This window comes from Colobus angolensis, unplaced genomic scaffold, assembly GCF_000951035.1.
Source record: "Colobus angolensis palliatus isolate OR3802 unplaced genomic scaffold, Cang.pa_1.0 Scaffold34, whole genome shotgun sequence".
NCBI classification, from domain to species: domain Eukaryota; kingdom Metazoa; phylum Chordata; class Mammalia; order Primates; family Cercopithecidae; genus Colobus; species Colobus angolensis.
Genome location: NW_012116710.1, coordinates 6,113,610 through 6,128,292, shown reverse-complemented (window position 1 = coordinate 6,128,292; position 14,683 = coordinate 6,113,610). Strand labels below are relative to the sequence as shown.

Here is a 14,683-nt window from a genome sequence, read left to right as displayed (position 1 = left end):
TTTTGAGCTCTGTCTGAGATGTAACTCCTGCCTGAGCTCCATGGGGCGGCTTTTATCCCTGACAGAAGGGCAGTCCCAGCTGATGTGGGAAAAGTGAAAACACAATCTCGGCAAGACACCGGCCACCAGGGGAGCCCCAGGCTGGGAAAGCCCAGAGCAGGGCAGGGCCAGTGAGCCAGGTGAGCAGCTGGAGGGAAAGAGAAACTGATGGAGACTCAGGGATTACCTACAGGAAGGTGTGTTCCCAAGAGGATTCCACCTGCTCTGCTATTGTTGGTGTAGTTTAAGATAGGGTCCCGGCCGGGCGCGGTGGCTCAAGCCTGTAATCCCAGCACTTTGGGAGGCCGAGACGGGCGCATCACGAGGTCAGGAGATCGAGACCATCCTGGCTAACACGGTGAAACCCCGTCTCTACTAAAAAATAAAAAAAAAAATTAGCCGGGCGAGGTGGCGGATGCCTGTAGTCCCAGTTACTCAGGAGGCTGAGGCAGGAGAATGGCGTAAACCCGGGAGGCGGAGCTTGCAGTGAGCCGAGATTGCGCCACTGCACTCCAGCCTGGGTGACAGAGCGAGACTCCGTCTAAAAAAAAAAAAAAAAGATAGGGTCTCACTCTGTCACTGGAGTGCACTCTACTGGGCGTAGAGTATGACATGACTCCAAACATAGCAATGAATGGACAGCCACCCGGTAATATTGCTCCTAGTATTCCCGGAAGAAGCCTATGCTATTACTCCCAATATCGCAGGGAGGGTACAGCTCTTCTGTGATATTGTTCCTAGTATCCGGAGGGGGAGAGGATGATAATAATTCGCAGGCTGTGTTCACCCACCCTGTGATATTGTTATTAATATCCTGGAAGGGAGAGGATGATATTACACTCTACACAGCAGAAGGCGTACACCCAGCCTGGGATATTGTTCCTGATATCCATAGCTCACTGCAGCCTCAAACTCCTGGGCTCAAGCGATCCTCCTCATCCAGCCTATTAAAGTGCCGAGATTACACGCCTGAGCCACCACTCCTGGTCAATATATATACATACATATTTTTTGAGACAGGGTCACGTTTGGTCACCCAGGCTGGGGTCCACTGTTTGTGCAATCTAGGCTCACTCCAACCTCTACCTCCTGGGTTCAAACAATTCTCTTGCCTCAGCCTCCCAAGTAGCTGGGATTACAGGCACGTACCACCATTCCGAGCTAATTTTTATATTTTTAGTAGAGGTGGCAGCTCACCAATTGGCCAGGCTAGTCTCGAACTCCTGACATCAAGTGATCTGTCTCGGCCTCCCAAATTGCTGGGATTGCAGGCATGAGCCACTGTGCCCAGTGGCCTTTCTTTCTTTCTTTTTGAGACGGAGTCTTGCTCTGTCACCCAGGCTGGAGTACAGTAGCACCATCTAGGCTCACTGCAACGTCTACCTCCTGGGTTCAAGAGATTCTCCTGCCTCAGCCTCCTGAGTAGCTGGCATTACAGGCATGTGCCACCTTGCCCAGCTAATTTCTGTATTTTTAATAGAGACAAGGGTTCCCCATGCTGGCCAGGCTGGTCTCGAACTCCTGACTTCGTGATCCACCTTCTTCGGCCTCCCAAAGTGCTGGAATTACAGGCATGAGCCACCCAGCCCGGCCAAGGCCAATATTTCTTAATTGCCCAGTCAAGGAAGGACTCAGGAATATGAGACGCTGCTCAAGAATTGAGGTGTGATGGAGGACTTGAAGGACACCACATGGGTGCTGTTTTTCTTAGGGACGTTCAGGCAGTGGCCAAGAGCATGGGTCTTGGAGCTGAAGGGTCTGGGGTTCAAACCTGGTTCTGACCCTCACTAGTGTGACCTTGGCAAGGAGGGGTGCTTTCAGCAACACAAGTTGCTAATGCACAGATTTGGAGAAAAAAATTAATAGCACAATTGTTTTTTTCTATTTATGTGAGGGATTATTTAATGGAATCCACTCAGTAAGGCCATACCAGGACTTCAGCAGGAGAGTTTAAAACGTGATCTCAATGTACACTACTCCTCCACAAGGCAAGTATACTAACCCATCCTACAGGTGAGGAAATACAGGCTCAGAAAAGTAATTTGCCCTGAATTACACCGTAATTAACTGGCAGGGTCAGAACTGAAACTCAGGCCACCTGAGTCCCTGGCTCAGCCTCTTTTTTTTGCAGTAAGGCGCACCTCACAGTCGTCATGCGGAAAACAATCAATGTAATCAAAACACTCTTTAATAACTGGCAATAAATTTAAACCAGGAGACAGAATAGCAAATACACAGGAATTTCACAAATACAAACAACACACATTATGGAATCCAAAGAACCACAGTCAGTTAAGGACTCTTGGGCCTTTCACTACCAAATCCCTCATGGGTTGGTGTCCCTTAGATGCCTGATCCAAGAGTCATGGATTCACAGAATCTCAAAGCTGGCTGTGGGGCTACAAATCCGGGGTTAGGACCTGGTATTGGGGGTGTCCTGGTAACCACACAAGGGGGAACTGGTCCCTGTTGCCTGGGGGTCAGCGACAGTTTCCAGAGCTCAAGTCTCTTTCTGTCATAGCAATCTTTGGAGGGTCGTACAATACACCCCGAGGAAATATCGCTGCTTCCTGGAGAACTGCACTCTCTTCCCTGTAGAAGGACCCACTCATCTTGTATCTGAGACCGTGGACCCAAGTCAGGCCCAAAGCTGCAAAGAAGCTCTCGTGCCTCAGCACCCATTGGCTGAGAGCCTTGCCTGGTCACTCCAATGGGCGACAGGAGCCGCTTTCGGCAGCCAATGGCGTGGAGGTTTCGGTGGTGCCGGAGGGGGCGGGGTCGGAGGCAAGGCCCCCAGCGCTCAGCCTGCCTGAGCTCCCACGTGAGCAGGCGCAGGAGGTTGAAGACCACGCTGACTTCGCTACACCGAGGTGAGTCCTAGAGCCCGGGAGGCAGCGCAGCGGGGCTAAGCCTGGCTCTTCCCTCCCAAGAAGACCCATCCAGTCCCGCCGCTCCCAGCCTCAGTGTCAACCTCGCCCGCTCCTCCCTGCAGGCTAACCCTGTATTGCCTGCTGCACTCACAGCTCTCCGCGGTTTGTGACGCCTCCTCGGGGCCCCGGGGACCTTCCTGGAGGAGCCTGGCCCTGCCAGTTCGAGCTGGAGGTGGGACACGAGGCAAATGGAGAAGGCGAAGAACGGAGCCCCCCTCTGCATCTGCCCGTGGTCCTCCCAGCTGCAGACCCGAGCCTGGATTTGTGGACACCCAGAGGACCCTACCCGGGTCTGGATCGGTTTTCCCGCTAAGCGGGACAGATTCGCACAGCGCTGGGACTCGCCGTGGGCCTGAGGATGCAGAGAAGCTGGCGAGGGCGAGGGGCGGCGGGGCGCGGCCTGGGCGTCCAAGATGCTCCTGGCCAAGTGGCGGAGCTGAGCGGGGGTTAGAGGGGTCGCTCCCGGGCCGTGCCTCCCCCGCCCGCTTCCGGGCCTCACCGACGGCCGCGGAGGACCCTCCTGGGGCGAAGGAACAGTTGCGCCGCCCCCAGCTCAGAGCCTCTTCCTCCTGCGGAACAAGCGGCGCTTATCGCGTCTGGCTGGGCCCCCTCGCCAGGGCTCCTAACCTCTGCACAGTCTGGGATTCCTGGACGTGGTTGGGGACTGGCCGCGTAAGGTCGTGTCTGACGTATACTGAACCCGGGAGCTCCCCGAATGCGTGAACGGAGGATGAATTGCACCCTGCGCTCCCCTGGCAAAGCCCTGCGCCCCCCCGACTTGGAGTTGAGTCTGCCCGGCAGGGCGCCTTTCTGTGACTGACCCTGAGCCTACGTTCGCGCTGACGACTGGGACTGCGGGGCGTCTCGTGGTGGAAATTGTGGGCGCTGACATGCGAGAGGCGCCTGCTGGGCGCTAGGACGCAGGACCCCTCGGGACAGGGACGGGTTTGTGGGAACCCGGCGGGGCCAGTGTACCGGGGGCGCAGAGGCTGGGCGGTCACTCACGTAGCGGACCCTCAGCCCCTTGACCGTCGCCAGCGTCTGGGGCTCCAACGAGCGGTAGCGCGAGAGCAGGCAGCGCCGGGGGGGTCGCCGCGCCCACCGTGCACAGGACCCACAGTCCCGCGGCCACCGCGGCCCAGACACTCTCTGCTCTCTGCTCCAGGCCGCATCTCTGCTCCTGAGGGATGTCAGGGAAGCCAAAGAGAGGGTCCCGCGTGTCCAGTCTCCTGCCTTGGGTTAGGCTCACAGGGGAGGCGCAGCACACACAGGAGGAGAGAGAGAGCGGGAGCCGGCCCCCTCCTCGCCTTGGCCTCTGCCCTCACTCCTCCCAGCAGTGCACCCTCTGTGCCTCGTGCTGCAGCAGGTGCTGCCGTCCACTGTCCCCTGGGAGGTGTCCAGAGCAGTCTCCACCTGGGCAACAGTGCCTCGACGGTCCATGGTGGCTTTTATGTGCAGGGCTGAGAAAGGGTTTGCAGCCCGTCTCTGTCCTGGACACGATTTCGGAGCGTCATTGCTGGCCCCAGGCCTCTGGGATCTCAGTTGGGGTGTGAGGACTTTAACCCACGTTGGGCCTATGCCAGGGATGGCTGGCCTCCAACTCTCTATCCTGAGCCAACTGCTTGTGTCTGTTTTCTGGACATCTGTTTGTCTTTCTTTGCCTCTGTCTGATCTCTCTTCTGTACTCTAGGAATGAACGGAGACACTTCTTCCTTCTCTTTGAAGCTACAGGCTTGGCAGAGCTACCAAATCATTTAAATGGCTGCCCTCAGGTGTTCACACCTGGCTTTCCAATGCTGTCTGCTTCCTGTTTCTCTGCTTTCTCATTACATTTCTGTTTGTCTGTCCCTGTCTTTGTATCCTTCTTTTCCTTGTCAGTGAATCAGAAGAGTCACACTCTGTAGAAAAACACTTGAAGAGACTTATTCTGAGCCAAATATGAGTGACCAATGGCCTTTGACACAGCCCCCAGGAGATTCTGAGACCCATGTGCCCAAGGTTGCCGGGCCACAACTTTTTTTTTTCTTTTTTTTCTTGACAGGGAGTCTCACTCTATCGCCCAGGCTGGAGTGCACTGGCACGAACTTGGCTCACTGCAACCACAACCTCCCAGGTTCAAGTGATTCTCCTGCCTCAGCCTCCTGCGTAGTTGGAACTACAGGCACGTGCCACTATGCTAACTTTTGCCTTTTTAGTACAGACGGGGTTTCACCATGTTGGCCAGGCAGGTATGAAGCTCCTGACCTCAGGTGATCTGCCCACCTCGGCCTCACAAAGTGCTGGGATTGCAGGCGTGAGCCACTGCGCCTGGCCCACAGCTTGGTTTTACACACTTTAGGGAGACATAAGGCATCAATCAATACACGTAAGATGTACATTAGTTCCATCCAGAAAGGCAGGACAAGTGGAAGCCAGGGTGTGCTTCCAAGTCATAGCGGGATTCAAAGAGTTTCTGATGGGCAATTGGTTGAATTATTATCAATAGAAAGGAATGTCTGGGTTACCATAATGGGTCGTGGAGACCAAGGAAGGAAGGAAGGGAAGAAAATGCAGAGATCTTGTGCACTCTTTACCCAGTTTCCCCCAATGGTAAGATCTTACAAACCTCCAGTCCAATACCACAACCAGGATACTGATATTGATACAATCCACCTATCTTATTCAGATATCCTGTTTCACTTGCATTGAGTGTGTGTGCAGATGAAGCCTCCAGATAGCCGGCTTCAGAGAAAATAGATTGTAATTTCTAAAAAATCAGACTTAAAGGTCTCTTCTATTGGTAATTCCAAAAGGAAGGAGGCTATGATGAGGCATGTCCCACACCCCCTTGCAATTATGGCCCGAACTGGTTTTTCGGGTTAACTTTGGAATGCCCTTGGCGGAGAGGACAGGGTCCATTCAGATGGTTGCAGGGGGCCTTAGAATTTTATTTTTGGCTTACACCCTGAATACTCCCCCTTCTTTTCTCTTTTGTTTCTTTTCTTCTTTTTTAGAGACAGGGCCTCAGCCGGGCGCAGTGGCTCAAGCCTGTAATCCCAGCACTTTGGGAGGCCAAGACGGGCGGATCACGAGGTCAGGAGATCGAGACCATCCTGGCTAACCCGGTGAAACCCCGTCTCTACTAAAAAATACAAAAAACTAGCCAGGCGAGGTGGCGGGCGCCTGTAGTCCCAGCTACTCGGGAGGCTGAGGCAGGAGAATGGTGTGAACCCGGGAGGCGGAGCTTGCAGTGAGCTGAGATCCGGCCACTGCACTCCAGCCTGGGCAACAGAGCGAAACTCCGTCTCAAAAAAAAAAAAAGAGACAGGGCCTCACTGTCTCTGGGCCCAGGCTGGAGTGTAGTGGTAAGATGACAGTTCACTGTAACCTCAATCCTGTGGGCTCCAAGGCTCTTCCTGCTTCAGCTTTGAGTAGTCCCTAAGTAGCTGGAGCTGCCGGCACCCACCACCATGTCCGGATAATTCTTCTTTTTTATTTTTGTAGAGATAGGGGTCTCACTGTGTTGCCCAGGCTGGTCTTAAATTCCTGGCCTCAAGCTGTCATCCCACCTTGGCCTCTAAGAGCACTGGGATTACAGGCGTGGGCCACTGCACCTGGCCCCCCCTCTCTGGTTTTTGTTCATCTGTGTCTCAGACGAGCTGTCTCTGGTTTTCATATTATTATATGAATATAATATTTATTCATTTGCCACTTAATAAAGCATTGTTAGTTTGCTGTTGAAAATCGGAATTACAGACATGTTTTTCTCAACTACTGTTAATAATAAATATATATATATATAATTTATAGCTAATATATACTCAGCACTTCCTGGTTCCATTCTAAGCTCTTCTCATGTAACTATCTGTGTTTTTCCCCCTCCCCAGCAACTGTTAGGTAGTTGACTGCTTATTGGCTGACGTTTTATAGATGAAAGAACGTGGCACAGAGAGGTTATGAATGAAACACGAGCTCACACAGCTTGTAGGCGTGAAATGGGGATTTGATCCCAGGCTCCCTGGGTTATTGTTGGCAATGCTCTGACATCTCTCATCTGTATGACTGATCTATCCCATACAGAATAGCCTGCATATGTTTTTTGTTTGTTTTGAGATATAGTCTTGCTCTGTCCCCAGGCTGGAGTGCCTGTGGTATGATCACAGCTCGCTGCAGCCTCAACCTCCTGGGCTCAAGCGATCCTCCTATATAGCTGGGACTACAGGCATGCACCACCACGCCAGCTAGTTTTTAAATTTTTTGTAGAGACAGGATCTCACTATGTTGCCCAGGCTGGTCCAAACTCTTGGCCTCAAGTGATCCTCCTGCCTTGGCCTCCCAAAGTGTTGGGATTACAGGTGTGAGCCACTGCACCCAGCCCTAGGTATGTTTTGAGTAAGTCAGGCACGCTTCCTACTTGAGACCACTTTGAATTAATTCTAATTAGATTTATTTATAAATACTGATAATGAAGGGTAACTAGTGACTTTTTCATAGTTATATGTCTTCCTCAGCATGGATATGAGAAAATTGTTTTATGGTTTGCCAGTGTATATTTTCCTATTCAAAGGCATAGACGTTTTAAGAACCAGCAAAACCTGGCCAACATGGTGAAAGCCCGTCTCTACTAAAAATACAAAAATTAGCCAATCAGGTGGCACGTGCCTGTAATCCCAGCTACTCAGGAGGCTGAGGCAGGAGAACTGCCTGGACCAGGGAGGGGGAAGTTTCAGTGAGTTGAGATTGTGCCACTGCACTCCAGCCTGGGTGACAGAGCGAGACCCTGTCTCAAAAAAAAAAAAAAAAAAAAAAATTCACAAAGTGTCCATGGAGTATACTTTCCAAGCTTCTATCACCTCTCCCCAATCTTTCCTGGGATCCCCCATTTCAGTTGGGGAGCTAAATAGTTTTGGGAAAATGATTTAACCCCGTCCCCATCCCTGAGATGGGGTATGTGATCTGGCTATAGCCATTTACATCAGTTTGTCTTCCTAGCCACAGTGATTAAGTTTGTGGTGGGCTTGTGACCTAATCCAGTTCAATCACAATGATCCTCAGTTCTGAACATCTTGGGAAAAAGATGCTGCTTTTTTTTTTTTTTTTTTTTAATCTACTGAAGAAAAATAAAACCTGAAGCCTGAAGCCTGGGAGGCTGCTAGACCCATCTTGGATTTACAAGAGTAAACAGGCTTCTCATCAGCATAAGAGAGACCTGAAATGTTTAAAAGCAAACAAACAAGCAAACAAACTGAGGCTGGGCGCGGTGGCTTACACCTGTAATCCCAGAACTTTGGGAGGCTGAGGCAGGCAGATCACCTGAGGTTAGGAGTTCGGGACCAGCCTGGCCAACATTGTGAAACCCCATCTCTACTAAAAATACAAAAATTAGCTGGGCATGGTGGTAGGCACCTGTAATCCCAGCCACTCAGGGGACTGAGACAGGAGAGTTGCTTGAACCCTAGAGGCGGAGGTTGCAGTGAGCCGAGATCATGTCACTGCACTCCAGCCTGTGTGACAGAGTGAGGCTCCATCTCAAACAAACAAATAAAAAACCAACTGGGAGGTTACTGATGTCTTAAGCTGCTAGATCAAACTTAACCGGAAGCCTCACCACTAACCCTAGGCTTCTCAGTTTTGTTAGCTCATAAATTCTCCATTGTTCAAGCCAGCATAAGTTGGGTTTTTGGTTATTTACCACCCAAAGTGTCCTAACTGATAGATACCATGAGGCCGTAATAAAATTATATATGTCTCCAAAGATTGAAGAACTAGAAGGAAAATTAGTAATGGCAGGAAGAATGGAGGGCCATGGATTGGTTGGAGGAAAGTACCAGATGCAAATTATTGGCAATCAGTGATCCAGCTCTGAGCGCCACAGTGCAGGTTATTTGCAACAAAAAATTAAATTTAATGCTGTCCCAGTAGAAAGGTGTCTTGTGATCCACTGCTTGAGACCCCTATTCTGTTACAAACACTACTTTGGGAATTTAAGAAATAACAAAAAGCTTTGGAGAACATTTATGTGTGAGTATAACTCAAAAACGATCTAGGAACTGGATCACTCATATATTGCTGGTGGGAATGGAAAACTGGTGTAGCCATTCTGAAACACAGTTTGAAAGTTTCCTGTAAAAGTAAATATGCAACTCCTAGTCAGCCCAGAACGGTATGCCTGGACATTTATTGCAGAGAAATAGAAACTTATGTCCATGCAATAATATAGTTATTTGCTTTGCAAATGTTCATAGCAACTTTATTTGTAATAGCCCAAACTAGAAAGCCCAGTTGTCCTCCAAAAGGTGTGTGGTTACACAGATTCTGGCAAATATATACCGTCAAATAGGAATGAACTATTGATATATGCAACAAGTTGGATGAGTATCCAGAGAATTATGCTGAGTGAAAAAAGCCCATCCCAAAGGGTTACATACTACATATATATTATATATATAATGCAAAAAATTATATATATAATATATATATACACAAAAATTATATATATATATATATTTTTTAATTGAGAGTCTCGCCCTGTCACCTAGGCTGGAGTACAGTTGCAAAATCATGGCTCCCTGTAGCCTTGACCTCCTGGACTCAAGCAATCCTCTCACTTCAGCCTCCAGAGTAGCTGAGACCACAGGCACATGCTGTGAGCGGCAAGTCACCCAGGTGCCGAGGCAAGAGGCTGAAGGCACAAGCTGTTCCAGTATAATAAAGAAGATAATTACAATGAGAAAAGTTATACTAGAAATAGGATGTAGATATGATTATATATGAATATTATCAATCATTAGTTTGTAGTATTACTCTGTTTTATTATTATAATAATTTCCGTTTTATTATAATAATTTCTGTTTTATAATTATAACCTAAGAGCAACCAGACCATACAGAGTCAGGAGCTAAAGGGACACTGTGAGAGGCGACCAAAAGACAAGAGTGTGAGCCCTCTGTCACACCCGGATAAGGGCCACTTGAGGGCTCCTTGGTCTAGCAGTAGCGCCAGTGCCTGGGAAGGCACCCGTTACTTAGCAGACCGGGAAAGGGAGTCTCCCTTTCCCTGGGGGAGTTGGAGAACACTCTGCTCCACCAGCTTTTGTGGGGGTCCTGACATTAGCCAGGCCTGCCCGCAGTCATCTGCAGGCTTAAATGTCTCCCTGTGGTGCTGTGCTTCAGTGGTCACGCTGCTTGTCCATTTTCATGTTCCGCCTGTACACCTGGCTCCTCTTTCTAAGTTCTTAGAAGATAGCAGTAACAGAACTAGTGAAAGTATTAAAGTCTTTGATCTTTCTGATAAGTGCATAGAAAAAATGCTGACGTATGCTGTCCTCCCTCTCCGCCTTGGCTACCAAAAAGGAAAAGGCATCCTGTCACGTGGACACATGACTCACATGACCTTATCAATCCCTTGAGATGACTCATACTCCTTACCCTGCCCCCTTACCTTGTATACAATAAATAGCAGTGTGTCCAGGCATTTGAGGCCACTACCAGACTCTGCACATTTGTGGCAGTGGTCCTCTGGGCCCAGTTGTCTTTCCTTCTATTTCTTTGTCTCATGTCTTTATTTTCCTATGATCTCTCATCTCTGCACACAAGGAAAAAACCCACAGGCCCAGTAGGGCTGGACCCTACAACATGCCACCGTGCCTGGCTAATTTTTATATTTTTTGTAGAGAGAGGGTCTCCCTATATTGTCCAGGCTGGTCTTGAATTCCTGAGCTCTAAGTGATCCTCCCACCTCAGCCTTCCGAAGTGCTGGGGCTACAGGTATGAGTCACTGCACCTGGGCTATATAACATTTTTCAAATGAGAAAAATTTGCAAGTGGAGGATAAATTAGTTGTTGCAAGGAGTTAGGGAAAGATGGTGGAGGGAGGAAGGTGGGTGTGGTTATAAAATAGGGTCAGGCACGTGGCTCACACCTGTAATCCCAGCACTTTGGGAGGCCAAGGCGGGCAGATCCCGAGGTCAGGAGATTGAGACCATCCTGGCTAACATGGTGGAACCCCATCTCTACTAAAAAAAAAAAAAAAAATGCAAACAATTAGCCAAGTGTGGTGGCGGGCATCTGTAGTCCCAGCTACTCGGGAGGCTGAGGCAGAAGAATGGTGTGAACCTGGGAGGCAGAGCTTGCAGTGAGCTGAGATTGCACCACTGCACTCCAGCCTGGCAACAGAGCAAAAAAAAAAAGATGGCCCCAAGGGCGTTCTTAGTGATGGAACTCTTCTGTCTTTACTGTGGTGATGCATACATGAACCTATGCATGTGATGAAATTATATAACTAAATTGCATACAGTGAACTGTATTACTAAATACACATGCAAGAATACACAAACACACTCAATGCAAATAAAGCTGGGGATATTTGAATAAGATGGGTAGACTGTATTAATGTCAATATCTGGTTGTAGTATTGGACTAGCATTTTGTAAGATACTACCATTGGGGGAAACTGGATAAAGGGTGCACAGAATCTCTCTTTATTATTTCTTTCTTTCTTTTTCCTTTTGAGACAGGGTCTCGCTCTGTCACCATGCTGGCGTGCAGTGGCACCATCACAGCTCACTGCAGCCTCCACCTCCCAGGCTCAAGTGATCCTCCCACCTCAGCCCCCTAAGTAGTTGGAACTATAGGTGGGTGCCACCACACCCAGCTAATTTTTGTATCTTGTGTGTGGAGATGGGCTCTTGCTATGTTGCCCAGGCTGGTCTTGAACTCCTGTACTCAATCCTCCTGCCTTGGCCTCCCAAAGTGTTGGGATCATCGGCATGAGCCACTGAGCCTAGCCTGATTTTTTGCTTATAACAGCATGTGAGTCTTTAATGACCTCAGTCTCAAACATTTCTGTTAAGAAAACTCAGGGGGAAAAAAAATAGAAATCTTCAGGAAGCAGATGACCTACTTGAACGTTTAAGCAGGGGAAAAGTGGGCAGGGTTAAGGAAGACACAAGAGGTAGTGGTGCACCCAGAGGCCAGTAACAGGTGGAGCTGTTAGCACTCCTAGGCATGACAGGACGAAGACTGTGGCTGTCGATAGAGGATCACAGCCACTGTCAAACTCCAGACTTGCAGGGGGCAGCCAGCAAATAGAAGAATAAATACCCCCACCTTGCTCTCTGCCCTCCCTCAATCTCCTGTCAACACCTCCACTGGCTAAACACAACCATAAGCCAGAGGGCAGGCAAGCCTCAGAGGTACAGATCAGGAGGGGTCAGTGAACACCAGCACAGCAGCAAAGTGGCAGCGGGTAAGGACAGTGTTTTACGAAGCCATTGTCGGAAGCTCTAGAGAACAGTTTCTCCCGGTGCAGGGATTCTCACACCTGTAATCCCAGCACTTTGGGAGGCCAAGGCAGATGGATCACTTGAGGTCAGGAGTGCCAGACCAGCGTGGCCAACATGGCAAAACCCCATCTCTACTAAAAACACAAAAATTAGCTAGGTGTGATGGTGGGTGCCTGTAATCCTAGCTACTTGGGAGGCTGAGGTAGCTGGATTGCTTGTACCCGGGATGCAGTAAGCCGAGATTTCGCCACTGAGTTCCATCCTGGGTGACACAGCGAGATTCTGTCTCAAAAAACAAACAAAAAGAGAAGCTCTAGAGGTTGGATTAATGTACTTTTTAAGAAAGTCTCACAAATCATCTACCCAACCAGCAACTGAAGAAGCAGTGAGCTACCATTTCCCTCATATCCAGTGAGTTTGTTTTGTTTTACTGTTTAGTTAGGTAGAATTCATTCTCCTTGTAAGAAATTAAAATATGGCCAGGCACAGTGACTCATGTCTGTAATCTCAGCACTTTGGGAGGCCAAGGTGGGCAGATTGCCTGAGGTCAGGAGTTCGAGACCAACCTGGCCAACATGGTGAAACCCCATCTGTACTAAAAATACAAAAATTAGCCAGGTGTGGTGGCACACACCTGTAATCCCAGCTACTTGGGAGACTGAGACAGGAGAATCGCTTGAACCTGGGAGGCAGAGGTTACAGTGAGTGAAGATTGTGCCACTGCAAAGCAGCCTGAGCAACAGAGCGATACTCCGTCTCAAAAAAAAAAAAGAAATTAAAATATTATTGATAAATTTAAACATTTCAATGACCATCTCCTCAGTTCCCATGCACTCTCCAGTGATAAATAACTCACTATTAATCAGTTTGGGACATATCCTTGCACACTTTTTTATACATTTTTAAACATTTTATGTATTATCCATATTTCAGATATTTGCATAATGCATGTATAGCTCCCTAGGAAATATGTCTGTGTGATTGTTTTAATTAGAGTTTTTACTTTGACATAACTGTGGATTCACATGCAATTGTAAGAAATAACACAAAGAGATTGGTTCTTGGGAGGCGTGGGGAGGTAGGCGCGGGTCCCAGCAGTCATGGGGTCGGTGGCCTTGGGTCTGTTGGAGGGGCAAGTGCACAGTGGTCCCGGCAGTGCCGTGTTGTTCTGCAGCTTCTTCAGGGGCGAGGTTTTCCAGAATCACTTTGAACCAGGCGTCTATATCTGTGCCAAGTGTGTCTATGAGCTGTTCCCCGGCCGCTCAAAGTATGCATACTCATTCCCCTGACCGGCATTCACCAAGACCATCCACTCTGACAGCGTGGCCAAGCGCCCAGAGCGTAATCGTCCTGAGGTCTTGAAGGTGTCCTGCAGCAAGTGTGGCAATGCATTGAGCCACGAGTCCCTGAACCATGGCCCCAAGCTGTAGCAGTCCCGATTCTGAATGAATATTCAGCAGCTCGCTAAAGTTTGTCCCTAAAGGCAAAGAAACTCCTGCTTCCAAGGGGCACTAGGCAGGCAGCCCACATCCACCCCAGATGGCCACGGCACTAAGGCCACACGCTGGCCATTCTACCATGGAATTAGAGCCCTGGTCATTGAGACAGGAAGGCAGGGCACAATGGCTGAAACATCGAGAAGGCTCCCAAGGCCCCAGCTCTGAACAAGATCTAGTTTCTTGGAAAAGTCACTTATTTGCTGATGGTTCCTGCCTTCTGGTTCCTGGGCCGTGCGGCCACACTGTCGGCTGACTCAGCCTCCTGCTCACTCGATCAGGCATCTCAGGGGTGTGGTCTGGGTGCAGTTGGTCTTTGAATGATGTTACGCCCCAACCTTCGACCTTTTCTTCCTGGTCCTGCCTCTGGACTCACCCCTGTGAGGCCCAATTCCAAGACAGACTCTCATCCTCACCAAAGCTTAGGCCTGCATCTCCCAGGCTGCTTACGAGACAGAATGGAAATGGAGGCTGCCCCGACAGCTGCCCCGGCTCTGGCCGCCACATGATCCGCTGTGTCCAGGCCAGCCAGGTGATGATGGTCCGTGACCCACCAGGAAAGCAGGCTCTTGTCCAAGAGGGGAGAAACCTAACCATTTCACAACCTGTGCAGAAGTAGCTTGGCTCACTCGGGCTTAGGAAAGTGACTGTCGCTTCATTACTTTACCCAGCATGGGGCTGGGGGCCTGCAGTTCACCTGCAGAGAGGTCCCCAAGATGTAACTGTGTCTTACTGTACATGCTCGGAGGTCTTCCCATAGAGGAAGGTGGGCGATGCTGAAATCACTCCCCTGCCCATCTTAAGCATCTTAAGTAATTACTTTCTGGAGCAATCAGGCGAAAATCAATAAACAAATGAAACGCGCAAAAAAAAAAAAAAAAAAAGGCGGAGAGTGGTTTACATTTTGTTTACAATAAAGGGCAGTAAGAAAGCAGGTTGCATTGAAAGGACAATTT

General features: G+C 49.4%; 2 pseudogenes; one reads left to right on the top strand and one right to left on the bottom strand.

The window, feature by feature from the left end:
• Nucleotides 1-2,382: 2,382 nt before the first annotated feature.
• Nucleotides 2,383-4,409, bottom strand: LOC105519223 (annotated as a pseudogene).
• Nucleotides 4,410-13,331: 8,922 nt separating this feature from the next.
• Nucleotides 13,332-13,746, top strand: LOC105519222 (annotated as a pseudogene).
• Nucleotides 13,747-14,683: the final 937 nt, after the last annotated feature.